The 18,196-nt window shown below is 56.9% G+C and overlaps 2 non-coding genes across 2 annotated transcripts; both read left to right on the forward strand.

The window, feature by feature from the left end:
* Positions 1–17,404: 17,404 nt before the first annotated feature.
* MIR29B-2 (microRNA mir-29b-2) lies at positions 17,405–17,485 on the forward strand. Its single transcript, NR_030965.1, has one exon. It is a non-coding gene; the product is annotated as a microRNA mir-29b-2 (primary transcript).
* A 479-nt stretch (positions 17,486–17,964) lies between these two features.
* Positions 17,965–18,052, forward strand: MIR29C (microRNA mir-29c). The gene has a single exon (NR_030966.1). It is a non-coding gene; the product is annotated as a microRNA mir-29c (primary transcript).
* Positions 18,053–18,196: the final 144 nt, after the last annotated feature.

Consider the following 18,196-nt stretch of genomic DNA (forward strand, 5'->3'; position numbering starts at 1 on the left):
CGGCCTCGTTAACTTTCTCCTCTTGCTTTGAGGATAGGTTCATGCAAGAGGATGAGTTTGTTTTATTTTTGTAGCTGAAATTAATGGACTGCCAAACCTCAGTTTTCCCCTTGGAAGAGGAGGTGGAGGTGGAGGGGTTGCATTACCTTCAGGGCAGACAGAATAACCCCCAGAATCCAGAGATCCGTAGAGAGCAAAGAAGCAGAGATGTGGCACTTGGGCAGAGCTGGGTCTACATCTTGACTCTGCCTCACTCATCTGGGTGGTTTGAGACGTGTTACTTGATTTCCCTAAGTCTTACTGTCCCCTGTCAGTGAAATGAAGCCATTATACCTACTACACAGAAATGCCTAATATATTGTCAAACAGGTAGGATCCTAAGAGAAAGCGATGCAGCTTCGTTCCCCTTGCCCAGTTGTCTGCTGCGGACTTAAGAAAGGAATATACGAGGTAGCTCGAGAAGAAATAAGGAAGAAGGAAGCTTATGTGTCTTAAGTGGTATCATAGGCAGGGGCAGCGAGGAGGTAACCGGCCAGTAGGCACCTGAAGCCTGCCAGGTCGTGCCTTTCCCCCCCGGGCTAAATACCCGTTCTTGCATTAGAACCTTCTGAATCAGGAAAGCACCATGGAAACGTAGATGAGCCATGTGGTGGCAGAGTGAGGGTTAACCAGTGAGCCTCCCTGGGATCCTTTTGATGCCAGGTTACTTTCCCTTCTTTCCGAATGCAGCGGTGGCTGCCCGCTTCCTGACGCTATCGCATCCCGTGGGAGGGGAGTTGGACACCCTGAAGCCCCTCGTCACCAGTTCCGGGGCTGCAGAGCAGGGAGTGACGACAGCTCATGAGTCGTCAGCCGACGGCAGCGGGGACCCTGGTGACGGCTGCTTTGTTGTTTTTTTCCTCTTCGGATGATGACTCAGTGTGTCGGGAGCCGGGAGATGGAGCACTCACCGAGTGGCCAGGACGTTCTGTCAACATGAAAACAGCAAAAACAGCTCGTCGGAGCTCAGAGCTGACCCTGGGCTGGGGTCATTTTCAGGAAGGGCTTGGCAAAGAAAAGGCGACCGCCACGTATTGGGTTGGCAGGGGTGATACCGGGTAACTTAACAGGGCTCTGTAGACCCTTGAATTTTAGAACCTGAAAAGAAAACGCAGCCGTTTGTGTTACTAGATGAGCTTGGCAACCAGGATGGCTTCTTGGGCTCCTCGCACTCGTCCCCGACAAAGAGACATCTTTCCGGGTCCAGAAAACCCCCTTGGGGATTTCTCAGTGTGGCTCATTGCCTTGGATGGAGGGCAAGTCTCTTTTTGTGGGGGAGCAAGGGTGGGGCCTGGCAGCCCTAGTGCCCGTTGTGGGGATGTAGTGTCTTGGGGGTCTCCTCTGCCGGCATCATGCGAAGATGGTGGCTCCCGCGTCACCGGCCTCAAGCCGAAGACCAGCTCTCTCGGGCAGCCATTCTTCAGCCTTCCCTTTCCTCATCCCAAATTACAAGCTTTTCTTCTTCTTCACCATCTTCCTCACTTCCTCCTCAGGTGCCATGGCGGGCCTTGACCTCCGCGTCTGTGTGTGTGTGTGTGTGTGTGTGGTGTCATCATGGCGGCTCGGGGTTCTAGGCTTTTCTCCCGTCTGCAGCAATGCGCTTTGTGCGCGTGACGCCCCCGTGGCCCCGCCCCGCCGACCAGGCCCCGCCCTGCCGCCAGGCCCCGCCCCGCCGCCAGGCCTGTCCCTGAGACCCAGCGAGGAGACAGGCCCTTCGTTCTTTCGCCGCAGAATCTCGGCCAAACCACCATCATCCCCAGCATCCGGCTTCCCTTCTCTCCTCCCGCTCTGTCGGCCAGCGTCTGGGGCAGAGGAGCAAACAACTTGTGGGAGGGGATGATGGAGGGACAGATAGCCTGGCCGAGCTCTCTGGTCTCCTCAGCCCGGGTGCCATTTTTCTCAGCCTCCCACGCTCCTGTGGACGATGCCTGCTCTGACTTTTGTCGCCGCGCACCTCCTCTTCCCCTGAGGACCTCCCCGCGTGACTCGTTGGGATCTGGGGTCTCGGGCGCCCAGAAGGAGCAGGGGGACCCGGCCCAGGTCACAGGGGAGAGCTGAAGAGACAGGCGAGGGGGTGGGAGCTGGCCGACCCCACCCAAGAGCAAAGGCAGCCCCATCCCCACCCCCCACCCTTTTTTGCAGTCATGTCTTTTCGAGCCTAAGCAGAGAGCAACTTGACCTGAAAAAATTCGTGTCTCTATGTGGGTGTTGGAACGTCTGCGGATCTTTGTCCGGAAGCTGCGTGGTGCCCAGAGCCCAGGTTCTGTGCTTAAGGGAGCTGTTGTCCTTTGGGTTTTTGCAGCTGTTTTTGCAGCAGTGTGATGGATGGGTCCTCCTCAAGGACCCCTGTGCCCGCTGTGACTGGCCTTTCTCCAGGACGCTGGGCCCGGCGGTGGCCCTGCTTCGTGTTGGTGGACGGGGCGCCGCAGCGGAGGGCGGTGTCCCGGGGCTCAGAAGAGACCCCGATGACTGGGGCCTGCGCGTGGTGCCTCACCTGGTGGTCCCTGGGAACTGAGCCCACCTTTCACTTCTTCCCCACAGAGAACTCAGGGGAGTTCAGCTCCAGAAGTAGGTGACAGCCTGCTGGAGACTCCGCTGCTGACGGTGCTGGCGTTCAGAAGACACTCGTCATCCTTTGGGGTAAACGTGTTGCCTGTTTGCGTGTCTTATTTGGAACACACAGAAAAAGGAGCTGCCTGGCAGCCTGGCTCTCCGCGGTAAGTATCTGTCTGCATTCTTTTATCCCTTCGAATGTCGAAAGTGGACGGACGCGGTGCTGAACTCAGCTGGCTCTTGTGCCTTCTTGGTTCTTTGCTGCACAGCCCCGCCCTTGGTCCTCCCGAAGCGGGCGCTGGATCCGTTTCCCCATGCTGCTGGAGAGCTGCAGAGAGCCTAGCAGTCAGTGTGCCGCCCCCGTGCATCCCCCTCGGGTTCAGGAGAAGTCGATTCTCCCTAAAATGGAGCCAAGAAGCCGGGTCCCCCCAGAACTGAGTGTTCACGGGCTGAATGGAAGGGCCCTGCCTGTGCTCACTGCCCCCAGCAGGGAGGTGACTCTCAGTTGCCTGGGTGGGGGAGTGGCGAGGGCGGGGATGTGCCTTGCCAGCATCTAGCATGGTTCTCTGCCAAGTTCTAGCTCCAGATCGCTAGGCCGCTAGGAACCTAGACTATATATAGCGTTGTGCTAAGCAATTCTTATCGGACCTGTCTGTCCCGTCACCCCCACGGGGAGGAGAGCTTCTATCAGAAAACCAGAACCTGGAGAGAGTAAGCCACCTCCATGGGGCCTTTTATTCTGGGAAGGGGTGTGGGGGTGTGTGTGGGGGTGTGTGTGGGGGTGTGTGTGCGCGCACATGCATGCACATGCATCTATGTGTCTGTGTACACGCATCTGCATCTGGTTGTCTGGTTGAGAGCTGCCAAGCTTTCTTTCCTTCCCCCTGTTTCAGATGCTAGGAGATTCAGGACCTTGCGGGTGCCGGCGATGTAGGCTGAGGGGCGGGAGGGGCTGGTGGTTCTCGAAGGATCCTGGGTTTGTTTGGAGGAGAGGCTGGCACCCAATGTGGCTGAGAGCACTGCGTGGCCTCCTCTGTGTCTTAACAGCTTCCGGTTTGCCCTGCTTTGCCCAAGCATGTCTTTTGACCTCTCCCTTCCTTCTTTGGAACCTTCTGCCTTCCCTGCCTTCCTCCAGCCCTGCCTCGTCCTTCCTCTGAGTCTCTTTGGGATCGATGAGGCAGCCCCAGCTCTGGGCATCCGGGAGCTTGTCTGTACCCCGCCCTCACCCTTGTTTGGGATTTCTGGAAGTCTGGCTTGACCGGCAGAAGGGGTCAGTTGTCTGCAGAGTAGCTGGGTGGTGAACGAGTGCGTCTTGCTGGGACGAACAGAGCAGCATGATCTGGGTTCCTCTCAGAGATGCTGTTGAGCCCACAGTTTGTGTGGTTCTGGGACTGTAAGTGCTGATGGACATGACGTGACCCTGGGCTTGTCAGCGAGCCACCGCCAGGCTGCTTATTGGAAACCAGATGCAGGAAGGGAGATAGGATCCCGCCACCTCCCTGCCTCCCAGGTAAGTCAGGTGTGGGCTGTGCGGTCCGGCCCTCCCCCAGCCCCTCTCTGCCCACGGAGGGCGTTCTCCTTAGTGGAGAAGCCTCAGACTTCTCCATTCAGAATCTCCCAGACAATTGCTCTCTTCTTTCCATCTTCCTCCTCCTGGCTTTTCTGTGAATGGGGTTAGTAACCAGTGAAGGCTTGGGGGCCGGGTGGCCAGCCTAAGTGAGCGGACGCCAGCGACAGTGGGAGTGGCCCCTGGCAGAACAACCGTCGGGCCTCCCGCGGTAACTGCCCTCCCCAGGCCCCTGCATCCAGCGCTAGGTTCTGGGTGCTGAGCCCTCAGAGGGGCTGGGAGCCTGCCTGGGAGCTGGGCCTTCCTTTCCCCATACCCTCTCTTACCTGGACACCAGGGCATCTTTAGCCTCACTGGGCCTTAGTCTAGGCCCATGGCCTGGACTTTATGGGCTGTGGGCTGGGCAGTGAACTTCGGGGTTCTTTCCTTACCTTGTTTTTTTTTTTGTTTTGAGTGAGTTACTTTCTTCCTCTAGGCCCTCATTGCCTTTACTTAAAAAAAATAATCCTGGCCCAGTGAGCCATTGCAAAGCATCTCCAGGCAGTTGACGTAGGAATGTTTTTCTCGCTGCTGCACTAGATACTGGTCACAATAATAGCGATGATGATTAAAAAGGATGAGGCCTACGGAACTGGGAGGTCTGTCACTTGATGGAGATGGTGCAGACTGAGGCTCTGTGCACATTCTCAGGAGATCTCTCTCCTGTCGAGTCGATTCCTGCCCTGTTTGGGCCAGTAGGGCCGGATGGAGTGAGCTGACAGCCGATCGTCTGGGGTCTCAAGACCAAAGGGATGGTGCTGGGGAATTTTATGATGTTCTCGGATGATATCACGAGGCCCCTGTGGGATCCCAGTTCTTCTCTTGTGCCTCATGGACACGGGTGGTGTTTCTGCCCCCACTCCCCCGCCCACCCCTTTCCCCGGGAAGTCTGCTGCCTGCTGCCTCCCAGCGTTTCATCTTCGCCTCTTCCCATCTGAGAAGAGACTCTGAGTTGGCCACGAGCAGCCTGGAATCCTTGCTGAGCGGATTTGGAAGAGTCCGCTGTGTCTTCCTTCAAGGAATCTGAAGCCTCAGCCCCTCTGGCAGGAATGGAGTGAGGGATGGCTAGGGGTGTTGGACCTGGAACAGGAATAAAGCAGACAGAGCAGCTCTGGTGCAGCTGGGGAGATGAAGCGGGAGCCGGCCAAGTCCCTCAAGATGTGCCGGCTAGAGTCTGGCCAGCGCTGGCTGCCGGGCTGGAGCCAGATGGAGCTGCTGGCCGTGCTAGGGAGCCGCGGCTCCCTGTGCTCAGCGGGTCCCCAGGCCTGGCTCCAGCTGCCTACTGCCCACGCTCACAGCCCTGCCCCTGGCTCGTCGTTGGGGGGTCACCAGGGTGCAGAGGCTGGTGTTGCTCCCTGAGACCCCGTTGTCTCTGGGGCCTCTGGTATCCACCCAGATTGGGGCTTGGTGCTCCCCTGCCGACTTGCCCAGTTTTCTCCCTCATCTCATGCGTTCCTTCCTTCCTGCTCCTCGGCCTGGCTGCTCCAGACGTGCAGTGGAGCATTGTGTCAGGAGCCAGGCTGGCAGAGCTCTGGCATCCCCCGCTGAGAGGGGGGCCAGGCAGATCCAGCGCTTCTCTGTTGACATTTGAGTCCCCACAGTCTGGGACCCGGGAGGCAGCTCAGGGGCCTCTCTCCGGCTGGGGTCCGACCGAGGTTAACAGGGCTGGTGGCCCTGGAGCCGCATTGGTGCAGCTTGGCCGGGAGGTGTGCAGGAGGGGCCCTGCCAGGGGGCTTGGTTGGTCAGCGCCTTCCTGTCCATCGACTCCTGTTCTGCTCAGGACCGCGCACTGTCTAATGCACAGCTTGGCTCTGTTCCCTGGCACAAGCGCCCCCAGGGCTGCAGCGGGGCTTCAGTGAGCATCTGTACTCCGTGCTGGTCACTTTATTGGGCATGTTGTTGCCACCCCCCCCCACCTCCGAAATATGCTAGAGCGCCTTTTCCACTTGCCGGCTGTCTGTGGGAGGCCCTCTTCATCATGTGTTTCTTTTCTGGGACTCGGAGTGTCTGTCAGGGAAGCGTAGACACGGTTTGGTTCCTTGCTAGCTCCCTCCACGGGAGCTGCTCGTAGGCAGATGAGGCTAGAGAACGCCTCCAGCAGCCCCCCTGGGCTGGTGCAGGCTCGTGGAGACCGGGCAGGGGAGGAGCAGGGGGGCAGGGATGGAGAGAGCCACTCGGGGCGGGGGGAACGGGGGTTGGGGAAGAGTTGTGCAGCATCTTACCGCAGGATCAGATGAGCGGACATGTGTGCGTGGAGCCCGGATTGGGGTCTGTAACGAGGCTGGAAAGCCTGAGACGGGCCTTGGAGTCCTTGTTCTTAGCATGCAGTCCAGGGAAGCCGGCCTTTGTTAGGTCCCCTTTTGCTTATCTGATTTCATGCTCAGAACAATCCTTTTATGATTGAAGACACAGTGATTTGGTTAAGTGACTTAAGCAAGGTCACAAGCCTGGTGGGTGGCACTCCTGAGATTTAAACTCGGGCATCTCTGAGTCCGAAGCCTGCATGTTTTCTTCGCGTTGTTAGGCTGAAGCCCGAGCTGAGACCCTCAGAGGACTGGCAGCCGACATGACCCAGAGGGCAAGGCCAGATACTCTGTGATCCCTGTGCACGGGCAGGCAGATACATTCCTTCCACACGGTGTCTTCAGCCTCTGCGGTATATGTGCCAAGGACAGTGCTCAGCATGGGGTTGCTGGGCTCAACAAAATCAAGTTTCTGTCCCTGAAGGGGTGTATATCCTCACGTGGGGAAGATACTGTTAATGCTAGTAAATGGGATTTAAAGATAGACATAGAAGGAAAAGAAGGACCCTCTTCCTTCTGCAGAAGCGGGATCCAGATGTTTTTTTGGGGAGGGAACTGGGGAGACTGAAGGACCTCGGCCCCCAGGGAAGCCATGTTGATTGAACTTCCAGAGAAAACTAACACGCGTTCTAACCCTTCTCGTTTCCCACCAGCTGGGAAAATCCATCCGCAGCCCACAGACGCTCACAGAAGCTTGCAGTGGGTCAGGAATCAGGGTGTCTGTAGCTGTCAAAACTTTGGTCACTGGCAGACTAGGGTTCCCCTTCCCCCACTAGCCACGGCTACTCCTGACCTCTCGTCTCTCCCACCCTTACCAGGCGCCAGCTGGCATCTTCCCCAGGGCCTGGTCACTGTCTTGTCCATGCAGCGCCGGGGGACACTCGGGGTCAGTGTTTGCCGAGTCACTGGTAGAACCTGTGCCCATAGGAGGCAGAGCTCCGAGGAGCTGCTCCTCTGCCAGCACGCGTGGTTCCAAGATCCTCACAATAGGGAAGGGAAGAGAAGGGAGTCCCTTGGTATCAGATGTTTGGAGGAGCTTTGTGTCCCGAGAGGTTGAGGCAGGTCGGTAGCTGGGGATGGGGGAGGGCGTGTTTCCTGTGTGCAGCGCCAGGACCCGGGGCCTGTTGACACGGTGGGAGTGCCGCGGCTGCCGGGCCCAGGGTGAGGCAGGCCACGTGACTCGCCGCTCTGGCACCACAGTCCCGCCGGCCGGCCCACCCTGGCCATGGAGGCTGCCACCTGCTGCCAGGCAGCCGGGGTTGCAGTGGGACCAAGTGTGGGCCTTGGTGGTGCGTGCCTGTGGGGGCTCACAGAACCCGGAGACGAGTCAGCGAGCCTGGGGTTCTGGCTGCGTTGGTAAAAACATGCTCCCTCGCCTTACCTCTGTGGGCCTCGGTTTCATTGTCTATAAAAACGAGAGGGATTGAACTAGAATTTTTTTGGAGGTTCCCGTCAGCTCTGATACGGGGGCTCCCTGGATGTTTGTGGAGGTATTTCTTTTTTTTTTTTAATTATGTATTTCTTTTTGGCTGTGCTGGGTCTTCGTGGCTGCGTGCAGGCTGTCTGCAGTGGCAGAGAGTGGGGGCTACTTGTCACTGCCCTGCTTGGGCTTCTCATTGCGGTGGCTTGTCCTGCCACGGGGCACAGGCTCTGGGGCACTGGGCTTCAGGAGCTGCAGCACATGCGTGCAGCTGCACCGGGGGGGTGGGGGGTGAGAGCCTCCTGGACCAGAGATCGAACCTGTGTCCCCCCCGCCGCATTGGCCGGCAGATTCTTAACCACTGGACCACCAGGGAAGCCCCATGGAGGTATTTCTTAGCCAGAAACTCGGGACCTGCGTTACGAGGAGAGGGGAGGGACACCAGAGACGTGTCTTGAGTGCAGCGGTAACCATGTTTCCTGAAGGGACACGGTTGGAGTGAATTAGGGTGGGCGGGTGGAGGCACTTTTCGAAATACCCCAGAGGTAAATGCGAAAGGTGAAGACCGTGAAAGTGTCTGCTGAGGACCCTCCAGGTGACCAAGGACATGGACTCCAGCTCCTGCTAGGAGCTCGTCTAGAACTCCTAGACGGCCGTGTGGGAACTGCTGCAGGGCTGCAGGGGGGTGACCTGACACGCCATGCTCCCAGAGAGATATGCCCTCCCCTTTTGGCCCTAAATCCTGGAGAAGAAATAGGTCTGCAGGGTCCTTGTGTCCTCTGCCTTCTCTGAAACTTCTCAGGGTCTGTGCCCCTGTTGCTGTCAGAAAGTTTCCCTTTATATTTAGCCTTCTTTTCTCATGTGATTGTTTAAGCCCTTCCATTAAAAAAAAAAAAAGGAGCAAAGCAAACAGAAATATCTCAGAGCCACCAGTTCCATTTTGGCTTTTTAGTCTTGAGCCCCTCCTTAAAAGACAGTAAAAATGAAATACGTGTACGGCAAAGCGCAGGGTCCCCAGCCCTTCTGGACTTGTGTGCAGAGCCGGGCTGCGACAAGGCGTGGCGGGGCCCCAGCCTCCCTGCTCCATGGTGGCCTTGGTCTCTGACGTCCACTGCGTCTCCAGGGGTGTGTGGGCAGGAGCCCCGAGGCAGAGGCGCACGCTGTGCAACCTGCTAGACAGAATGCAGAGCTTTAAAAATAGCTGCGTTTCTCCCAAGATGCTATCTGCTCGCCAGTCTTCAGGACACTTTACCTGGGGTTCGTCACTATGAATCCGGCCTCCTGGACTCCCCGAATGGTGGTGGGAATGGGGATTGGGGCTCGGATACAGGCAGGAGAGGAATTGCTTGGTAACCGTGGTCTCACCTGCACCCCATGATGTTTCACGGTTCTGTTCACGTTTGCTAGCTCTCCTGACCTCCACATCCTGTGAGGGCGGGTGGGTGGTATGAGCCCCATGGCTGATGACCCTGAACTGGAGAGAATCCTGCTTGTACCTGCGTAATTCGGGCCACCGTGCATCCAGGTCCCCTGACTCTGAGTGTTCTAGCTAGGGGACCCAGGGGTGGGGTGGGGACGGGGGTGGGTCTTGGGCAGTTGACTTGGCCATTCCAGGTCTCAGGTCTTTTCTCTATATATTGAAGGGACAGGAAACCTCAGAATATCTGGGTTCTCTGTTTTTTCAACTCTCTCGGAGCTCTCGTAAAGACTGGCATGTGTTCTGTCTCTGGGAAGCCAGCCATGCACCATGCGTTTCTGGTGAGGTTTCTTGCATTTGGAAGCTTCTGGAATATGCTGTGCTTCCGACCATTCTGACACGTCTGTACAGCACTTCATGCTTGTGCATATGGTCTGCTTCTGCCAAGTAGCGCTCTCAGAAATGAGGCCTCACGGTGGGGTCTCTGAGACTGTTTTCCCATCGGACTTGCAAGCGTTGCTTATGGAGCTCTGCCTAGCTGCTCGTTACCTGTTTGCTCGCTGCTTAATGTGCAGCACCTGCTGGAAGAGCCGGCTGATGTGCGATGGGAACATGTGCTTCAGCTCTGGTTGTTTGCATGATGACTGATTGGAAGAAGTAGGCCTTTCCTGTGGAGAAGAAGGTGCTCAGAGAATCCTTGGGCAGCCGTGTGTTCTGAGTACTGAGCCCAGCCCCCACCCTCCACAAGGGCTTCTGAAGCAGAGCGTGGGCTGCACGACTCCTCGGCCATGTGGCCCTCTGTGTGATCTGTATTTGGTTAGGAAGGGGGAAGGAGTGTTTGTTTATAGCATATTTAACCAGGGTGACTTAAGCTTTATCTGGGTGGTGTTTGGGGAAGGATTGGGGTTGGCTGGGGGGGGGGGGGCAGCACACTTCACACATCTGTACCTCGTATCCCCTGAATGCAGCCCCAGCTTGTAGAGAAACCCTGTGATGGGCAAGCCACCTGGGAGCTGTTTTGGTGGCCGCAGACTTCAGGGACTTGACGTGTGAGCGTTTGTTGTTCTGGAGTCTGGCTGTCTGGAGGATGGAGCGGAGGAGGTCTGCACCAGCACAGGGAGGGGGTTTAGGCTACACCCCGGGAAGGACCACCATGGTGTCCCGACGGCTCCCGAGGAGAGACGAGGCTTCTTTGAGAGGCGGAGCCAGGCGGTCCTCGGGAGGGTCCTTCGGGCCTGTGTTTGTGGACGCCGGGAGCAGCAGGAGGTGTGGGTGCTAGGATCCCCGGCGGGCTCTGCTAGTCCTTTCTGCCTCTGAGGCACGCCTAAGCTCGGGATGGGGGACACGCGAACGTTGTTTCCCTTTGCAGAGAGGACTTCTGGCACCGACCCTGTAGGACTGATTGTATTTGCGAATAAAAAGGGAGAAAGGCACGTTCGCCCCTCATCCCTGCCGGGAGAGCTCTGAGCTCTCTGATCCTGATTTGTATCAACACCGCCGCCATCCTGCTGACTGGCTTCTCTGCACTCTAGGGATCGCGGACAGGGATCAGAGATGCGTTGTGTGAGGGAGTGTGTGTGTGTGAGTGAGTGTGAACTGTGTGTGTGGGAGAGAGAGTATGTATATGTGAATTTTGTGCGTGTGGGAGAGAGAGAGACTGTGTGTGTGTGTGAGTGTATATGTGAATTGTGTGTATGTGTGACTCTGAACTATGTGTGTGGGAGAGTGTGTATATGTGAATTTTGTGTGTGTGTGGGGCAGAGAGAGACTGTGTGTGTGTGTGTTAATGTGGCACGTGAGGCAGGGCCATACATCTGTTGGCTGGAGAAAGGCAGGAGAGGGAAGAGGAGCTCTCGGGGCAGGTGCACAGCTCTGGGACCACCGGCATTGCTGGCTCTTTTAAAGGCATGGGGGTGTGTTGAAGCACACCTAATGTACTATTTAGAAAGGGCTAAAGTCCAAAAATCAACCAGTTAATGTCTAAATGAGGGTTGTGTTAAATACAGAGAATCATATATCCTTTAGTATTACAACCGCCTGCATGTTTAACATAGAAAGACCCGACAAGTCAGGAGCCTTCCGCTGCCAAGCCCCTGCCTGCGGCCACCACGTCTGTAAGCTCCTGCTGCTTTTGTGTCAGTTTTCGGCCTCCCTTCTTGCCTGTTTCCCACCCTCGCTCACTCCTTAGGCATACAGGAATATCTGTCCGCACGCCCGTGGTATCGTTTCCTTGGGGACCTGTTCTTCCAGCGTCTCTGACATCGTAAATGGTGTTCCCTTCGTTTCACGTGTGAACACAGCGTAGGCTTGCTGCAGAGGTGAACCATTTCTGAGATGGGGCGGCTTCCCGCCTGGTCCTGGAGGAGGTCGTCTAGACCCCTGAGGAGAGGGGATCAAGGGTACCCACGTGGGGGCCAGCTCGGGGGCCCCCCGCGCCAAGCTTCCTGTCTGGGGCGGGCGTTGCTCAGGCGTGAATCCCCCAGCCATCCTAGCTGTTGCTGCTTCTCAGCTTGAGCCCTGAGTAGCGGCCTGAAAGTCTGAGACCCCGTCCACCTGCTAGGTTGACAGTGCCAGCAGAGAGGGTCAGAGAGGAAGTGAACATGGGCTCCCGGCCACGGGGCTCCCTCCAAGCCAGGTGAGCTCTGTTCAGAAAGGAACGCGTCTAATCTTTTGGCCCTGACGGCCCTATTTGTGTTTGTCTCCTTCTCTCTCTCTTCCCTCCTCTCTCTCCCTCATCTCCCTCCCCCGCCTCCAGAAGAATTTAATCTGCTGGACAACAAACAATACTGTTATAAAACTTGGAAAACAAGAGGGCGAGGCCTCCCTGACAAGGGAAGGGCACGCCGGGTAACTGCCAGGGAGCCTGCCAGGCCCGAGATGGAGCCGGGCGAGGGCCCAGTTGGCTGGGCACCTGGGCGCCCGCCCGGGCCTGGCCCACCAGCCGTGCCATCCCCGGTCCAGAGGGGGAGGAACCGAAACGCAAGTGGGGGCCCAGAAGCGCTTGAAAAGGGGAAGTAGCCTGTGTTCCCCTCTCCGATCTGATGGGAATGCACTAGACTGTGAAACTCTCCTCCCGCCCTCCTCCCCGCCCTCCTCCTCTCCCTCTGCCCTCCTCCCCCTCTCCCCTCCCACTAGTCTCTGTTGCAGGTCCCGGACTGGCAGACCCAGGTCCCGAGGCTGGCATAAGCAGTTCAGGCGCAGCTACCTGCTGGGCCAGCTGCAGGCGAGTCAGGAGAGGAGGGTGCTCCAGGCCGCCCGGCACTGCAGACCTACCCCCTGCCTGCCCTCCCCGACCTAGGAAGTGGAACCAGGTCAGGGGTGTGCCCCGGTCCACATGCTCTGCCAGGTGTGGGCCCAGGTACCAGGTAGAACTGCCACTGGGAGGTCTGTGGATGCTCCCCGGGCCTCCTGGTGCCCACAGGGGCCGCGCTCCCGGGAGGATGTCCACCTCCGGGAGAGGCCCCACTCTCCTTCCAGGAGGAGTCCGGCAGCGCCGCAGAGGCCGGGCACGCCTCTGGGCCTGTTCCTGCTGACAGACACAGTGCTCCTCCCCACAGGCAGGCCTGCGCCTCCTGTTCACTCCCCGTGGCAGAGACGCTGGGCTCTGGGTGTCTCTTCCCGCAGCTTCCAGGGTTAGATTTAACCTGAGCCTGAAGTTTCACCTCCGAGTGCCTCCTCACCGGGTCAGTAAATGATGTTGGGGGGACACGCGGGGAGTGTTGGTGAAAGCTTCTCCTGGGGACCTGCTCTGGCGCGGAGCCGCGTACTGTGGTGGGCATCGTGCGTGTGACGGACGGTCCGCACACTCCCTTTCCTGCTTGTGGAAAGTGCCAGCTTCCGTGAAGGCAGTCCAGGACTGTGCCCGCCCGTACCCAGGCGGAGCCGCGCTCTGGGCAACAGGGAGTCATCCTTGACCCCATCTTCATGCCCCCCACCCCACCGTCTCTTGCTGCCCCCCCAGGCCCCGCAGCATCCCCGGGCAGGGTAACCTTGTGCGTCCTCCCGGCCCAGGGCCTCCATGCCCTGTCCTGAGTCCAGGCCGTGGGGAGATTTCCAGACCCAAGTCTTTGGTGGTGGTGTCGAGGAAGGGACGGAAGCCTCAGAACGTAGGTCCCCCGTACCCCAGCCCCAGGAGAAACCAGAAGTGCAGGTGCTGGGCCCATCCCAGTTGAGAAGGCAGTGATTCCTGGCGTCATTATCTCAAGGGCGATGTGCGTGCGCAGTGGGGAGGGGTGATGGTTAGTGGGTCCGCGCCACCCCCACTTTGGGATCCAGGGCTGGTGAAGTGTGGTGGTTCCCGACGCTGAGCCCTCCATGCCCTCGTGCTCCCGGCCCCCTGTCCCTATACCTGTCATTTTATTTCCCTTTCCTGATTCATTAACCACAAGCTAGTTGGCCACAGGCCCCACCCTGATCACTTGGAGACAAAATGTTCAGGACACTGGGCCGGGGCTGGAGCTGAGGGTGGCAGGAAGCTGGGCCGGGCCTCTGTGTTCACAGGGACAGTGGTCCAGGAGCGCCTCGAGGGCAGACCGCTCCCCGTTCTCCAGGAGGGCCTTCTCGGGGCCCTTGTCTTCCCAAGATGACTCTTCCTCACTACCCGAAGCCCCGAAACCAGCATTCCCAGCGGCAGGAAGATGGATGAGCTGGCCTCCACTTCCGGCTCTCCTCCCCCGCTCCGGCTGGAACTTGCGTCAGTCGTGTAAGTAGCTGTGACTCAGCACCCAGCGGGTCGGAGGGAGGGGGAGGCTGCCGCCTCCCAGGAACCTTCCCGGCTCTGGATCTGAACACGCCGTGGTGGCGCAGGACATGGCCGGTAGCCCTGGTTCCTGTGTGTTCTGTGTCTCTGCTTACAGATCTCATAAATAAGGGTTCTTCTCCTTCCTGTTTTCCTCCTTTATTATTTTTTTTGTAGGGGGTCACCATACTGGGCATAGGATTCTTAGGGCTTTAAATGACGCAGACAGCATCATTTACAGAATGCAGTAGACACTCTCTTTGCCATCTCTGGACTGTTCTGGAAGCAGAGGCCCATGAATTGTATTTAACCCTCAGATGTTTGGTTTTGGCCTGCGCAGTTTTTGTGTCTTATTTCTTGTTTAACTGCATCTGACTCTGCGTGCCTTTAGACTGAGCGGGGCCACTGGACTTTTGCTGCACACTGTCCCCACTTCGCTTGTCTTATTTCCGCCTGGCCCTCCTTACATTTGAAGGTGCAGTGACCAGTCTGCCCCTGCCCCTCTCTTTTCGGATGAGCACCCTGAGGCCTGTTCCAGAAAAGTCCAGGCCCCCCGTTCTCAGAACCTGGGCTGAGCAGAAATTAAAGCTGCCGCTGTGTTCTGATGCGCTGTGTGGTGACCTTTCCTCCGCCCTTGGGTCCCTGCCCAGGCAGAGGAGTTTTCGTAGGCATGAGGGGGGTGGGGAAAAATCCTCCAAATAGAACGTGGACACGGAAGTGGCCTGGAGCAGCCCTGAGGCCCCCAAAGCCTCCTGCGAGGTGGCACCTCCAGGGCCAATGTCCCCACTCGTCCAGGGCTGGCTCTCCCTCCTGGGCAGCCCGCTAAGCCCCTGTCCACTGATTGGCTTGCCCAGGGCTGCTCGGTTGCGGTGGGAAGACCTGGAGGCTTCAGCACGCTGGGGCTTTCCCAGGCCGCCTTCCTCCAGATCCTGGAGGCCTCCGGGCTGGGTGCCAGGGAGAGCGTGCCGCTTCCAGCCACCTTGGATCACCTGGCTGGGTGCAACTTGGGGACAGAACCAGCGGCTGGGTTCAGGTAAGAGAGTCGCTCCCTGCCCGACTGACTTGGAGAAAGAAGCTTGGTTCTGTCGGGAGGTCTGAGACTTCAACAGACCCTTTTATCTGGTGGGCTTGGGAGCGCAAAAGCTTTGGACCCTAAGGTGACTCCCCTTGCCCTTTTAGAGTGTGCCACAGCAGTGCGCTGCTGATGACCTCTTGTCTCTCTCCAGGGCACTGAGTCTTTCACAGCTCTGGAGCTGGGAGCACACACTTGGGTTCGTGCCCCCGAGCTCCCTCAGTGACAGTTGCCTGTCCACCATGCATGGCCCGTGCTCTGCACTAAGAGCTGACACTTCCCGGGGAGCTGGGGATTAGTCACCCTTGTGACCTGATGACCCGAGTGTGTTCTGAAGGACCAGAGCAAGGTGGAGTGTGAGGGGAGCTTAACCAAATGCTGGACTAGACTGGGGTGCTTTCCTGAGGATGGGGTAGCCCCGCTGAGACCTGAAGGAGGGCTTGAGACCACCAGGCTTACTGTGCGGGAGGACTGGGGTGGTTCAGGGCTGGGAGTTTTGGGACAGTAGATGCAGAATATTCCAGCAAGAGGGAGCGGCATGTGCAGAGAGGCCTTCTGGAAGGGGGGGAGACATTCTGGGTCACCAAAAGACTCCTGTAATACCTTCGGAAAGGGGGTGGATAGTGGCAGCTGGACGTCACTAAGGAAGAAGAGTTCGGCTGCAGCAGAAAGCAGCAAAGCTGAGAATTGCCAAATGCAGATCTCCTTCAGCCCCTCCTTTTATATTTTATTCGTATCCTGTAGTCATGACTCACTCTCAGTCTTGACCTTAAGCCTCAGTGATGACCTGATTCACACCCCAACCCCACTGACCCCACCTCTGCTGTTGACCGCAGGTGCCCATACTTAGAGCCCTTCCCCGCAGGCAGTGCCGACCCCTGCCTGGCCCAGACTCCCCGTCTGTGACTGAGGCCCTGCAGAGCCTCACAGGTTGCAGAGGCGTCCACCAAGGTGCTGCAGGGCCTTCCTCCCCAGCGTCTTCCTCACCGCCGCAGCCACGCAGTGGAGACCACGCAGGCACGGCTTGAGGGAGAACGAAACCAGTGTCAAAGCACCGGGTGTGCTCCCATCTCCACCCAAGTTTAACACGCTGGACAGTCAGCAACACCCCGCCATCTATGCAGAAGCACTGCCTAGGATTCCCACCTGCCCTCAGTCTTGCTCATAATCAGGGGCAAGGGCAGAGGGAGACAGTCGCAAACCACAAAGCAGGCGCGGTGGGCAGAGGGGCAGGAGCGCAGACGCTGGGGTCAGACCCAGCTTGGACCCGGCTCACCAGTCATGTGACTGTGGACAGGTTTCTAAACCACACTGAGGATCAGTTTCTTCTGCAAAAACAGGAATAATCTCTGGTTCGTGGTGAGAATTGAAGAGCACAGCTCGGTGTTCGCATTTTATTTCCTTCTCTTCCCTAGAGCAGCACGTCACGTTATTTCCAGGAGGCAGAAAAAACAACGTTTTTATCTGGAGTCTTGAAGAGTTGGTAGGGAACCTGAGAGGTAAAGATTTTGTCTCTTCTTTCTCTCGGTTATGGTATCAGGAAATACAGACATACTTTCTTAGCTTCACCCATAGGAGATGGAAGTCTGATTTGAACCCTGTGCGCACATCTTATTTTCAAGCTGAATTTGAACACAAAAGTCCATTCTTGTATTAGAGAGTTGTCTACTTAATACAATTTTAGGACCCAGTAGAGAATAAGATTGGTGGCTTACGGGGTCATACTTGAACGTCCTGACCGCTCATCTGTGATGGGGAAGGGCGAGCCCGTGGTCTTCCTCACCAGGGTCTGTGGGCGAGTCGCCCTGGTCCAGGTGAAACCCACCTGTGTGTAGTCGTCAGCGCCTCCCAGGCAGAAAGGGTGCTTGTTTCCTGATGCAGGGAGATAAGATCAGAAAATGCTTTGCAGACTGTGAAATAGTTTACGAAACAGGGCAAAACTAATGTAAATGTTCACACAGTTCAATGATAACTTTCACTATTTTATTTCATCATATATATAATAATGTGAAGGAACTGGTTGTGGAATTGAATAAACTAGCCTAGAATTCATGACTTTTGTAATGCGATTGTCTATGTGACTTACCAGCTTTGACTTTCATGTTCTTTGAGCATCACTTTGTAACTCTTCTCTGTGCCTTTTGAAGGGACCCTTATGTCCCGTGGCAAGTATAACTGCAGTAAGACATCTTTTTGCTCAGGCAAAGGCTGGGTCTTCTGATCGCATCTCCCTCCTTTCTTCAGTGAGATCCTCTTCTTCTGGAAGCTGGTTTCACATGGTGGCTTAGATTTTTCCATCTTTGTATCTAGCACCATTTGAAATCAGTGTTTTAGGAGTAAGAATTGCAGCACAGCCAAAGGCCACCTTCAGAGGAGCTGCTGCCCTGGGACTAGCTCCCCTCTCCTGCCAACTGAGCTGGTTCAAGAAAAGAAGAATTTGAGAAGAAAAGTATATTCTTGAACATGTTGGGTTGGGAAAGGGGGACAGTGCAGGGATGGGGCTGTGTTCAGTAGAAACTCAGAGGCTTGAGCAGAGCCAGGGTTTGTGATGGTCTTCCTATGGACAGGTAGCAGCAGCCACCAGCAGGAACCTGTTGGTGGGGCCTTTCAGTGTGTGACTGGGCAGCACTGGGTTGGGTACGTGATCGCAGTCGGCAGTGGGAGGGCCGTGGACCGGAAGGACTCTCTCATCACACCAGCACTGTCCACCTGCTCCTACGCGCCGTGGAACATTCAGCTGCAGTTGCTGAGTAGGTGAAATCAGACTTGCCACCTGTACCATCAAGGTGTGGACCCCACTGAGCACCACCGGACCCATCTCTTACACAGGCTGACCGATTTCTCCTGGTGTTCAGAGTCTGTTTTTGTCTAGCACCATTTGAAATCGGTTATGATGTAGGGGGAAAAGCAGCAGCCTCAAGGTCTCGTGCCAAGTCTGGTCAGCAGCAGCCTGTGGCTTCCTGGAAGATGGATGGGCAGAGAGAGGGGGAGGGAGGTTACACCTTTTCCTACTGACTTCCTTAACTACATCTACAATACTTTATGCAC

This window comes from Bos taurus, chromosome 16 (genome assembly GCF_002263795.3).
Source record: "Bos taurus isolate L1 Dominette 01449 registration number 42190680 breed Hereford chromosome 16, ARS-UCD2.0, whole genome shotgun sequence".
Taxonomy (NCBI): domain Eukaryota; kingdom Metazoa; phylum Chordata; class Mammalia; order Artiodactyla; family Bovidae; genus Bos; species Bos taurus.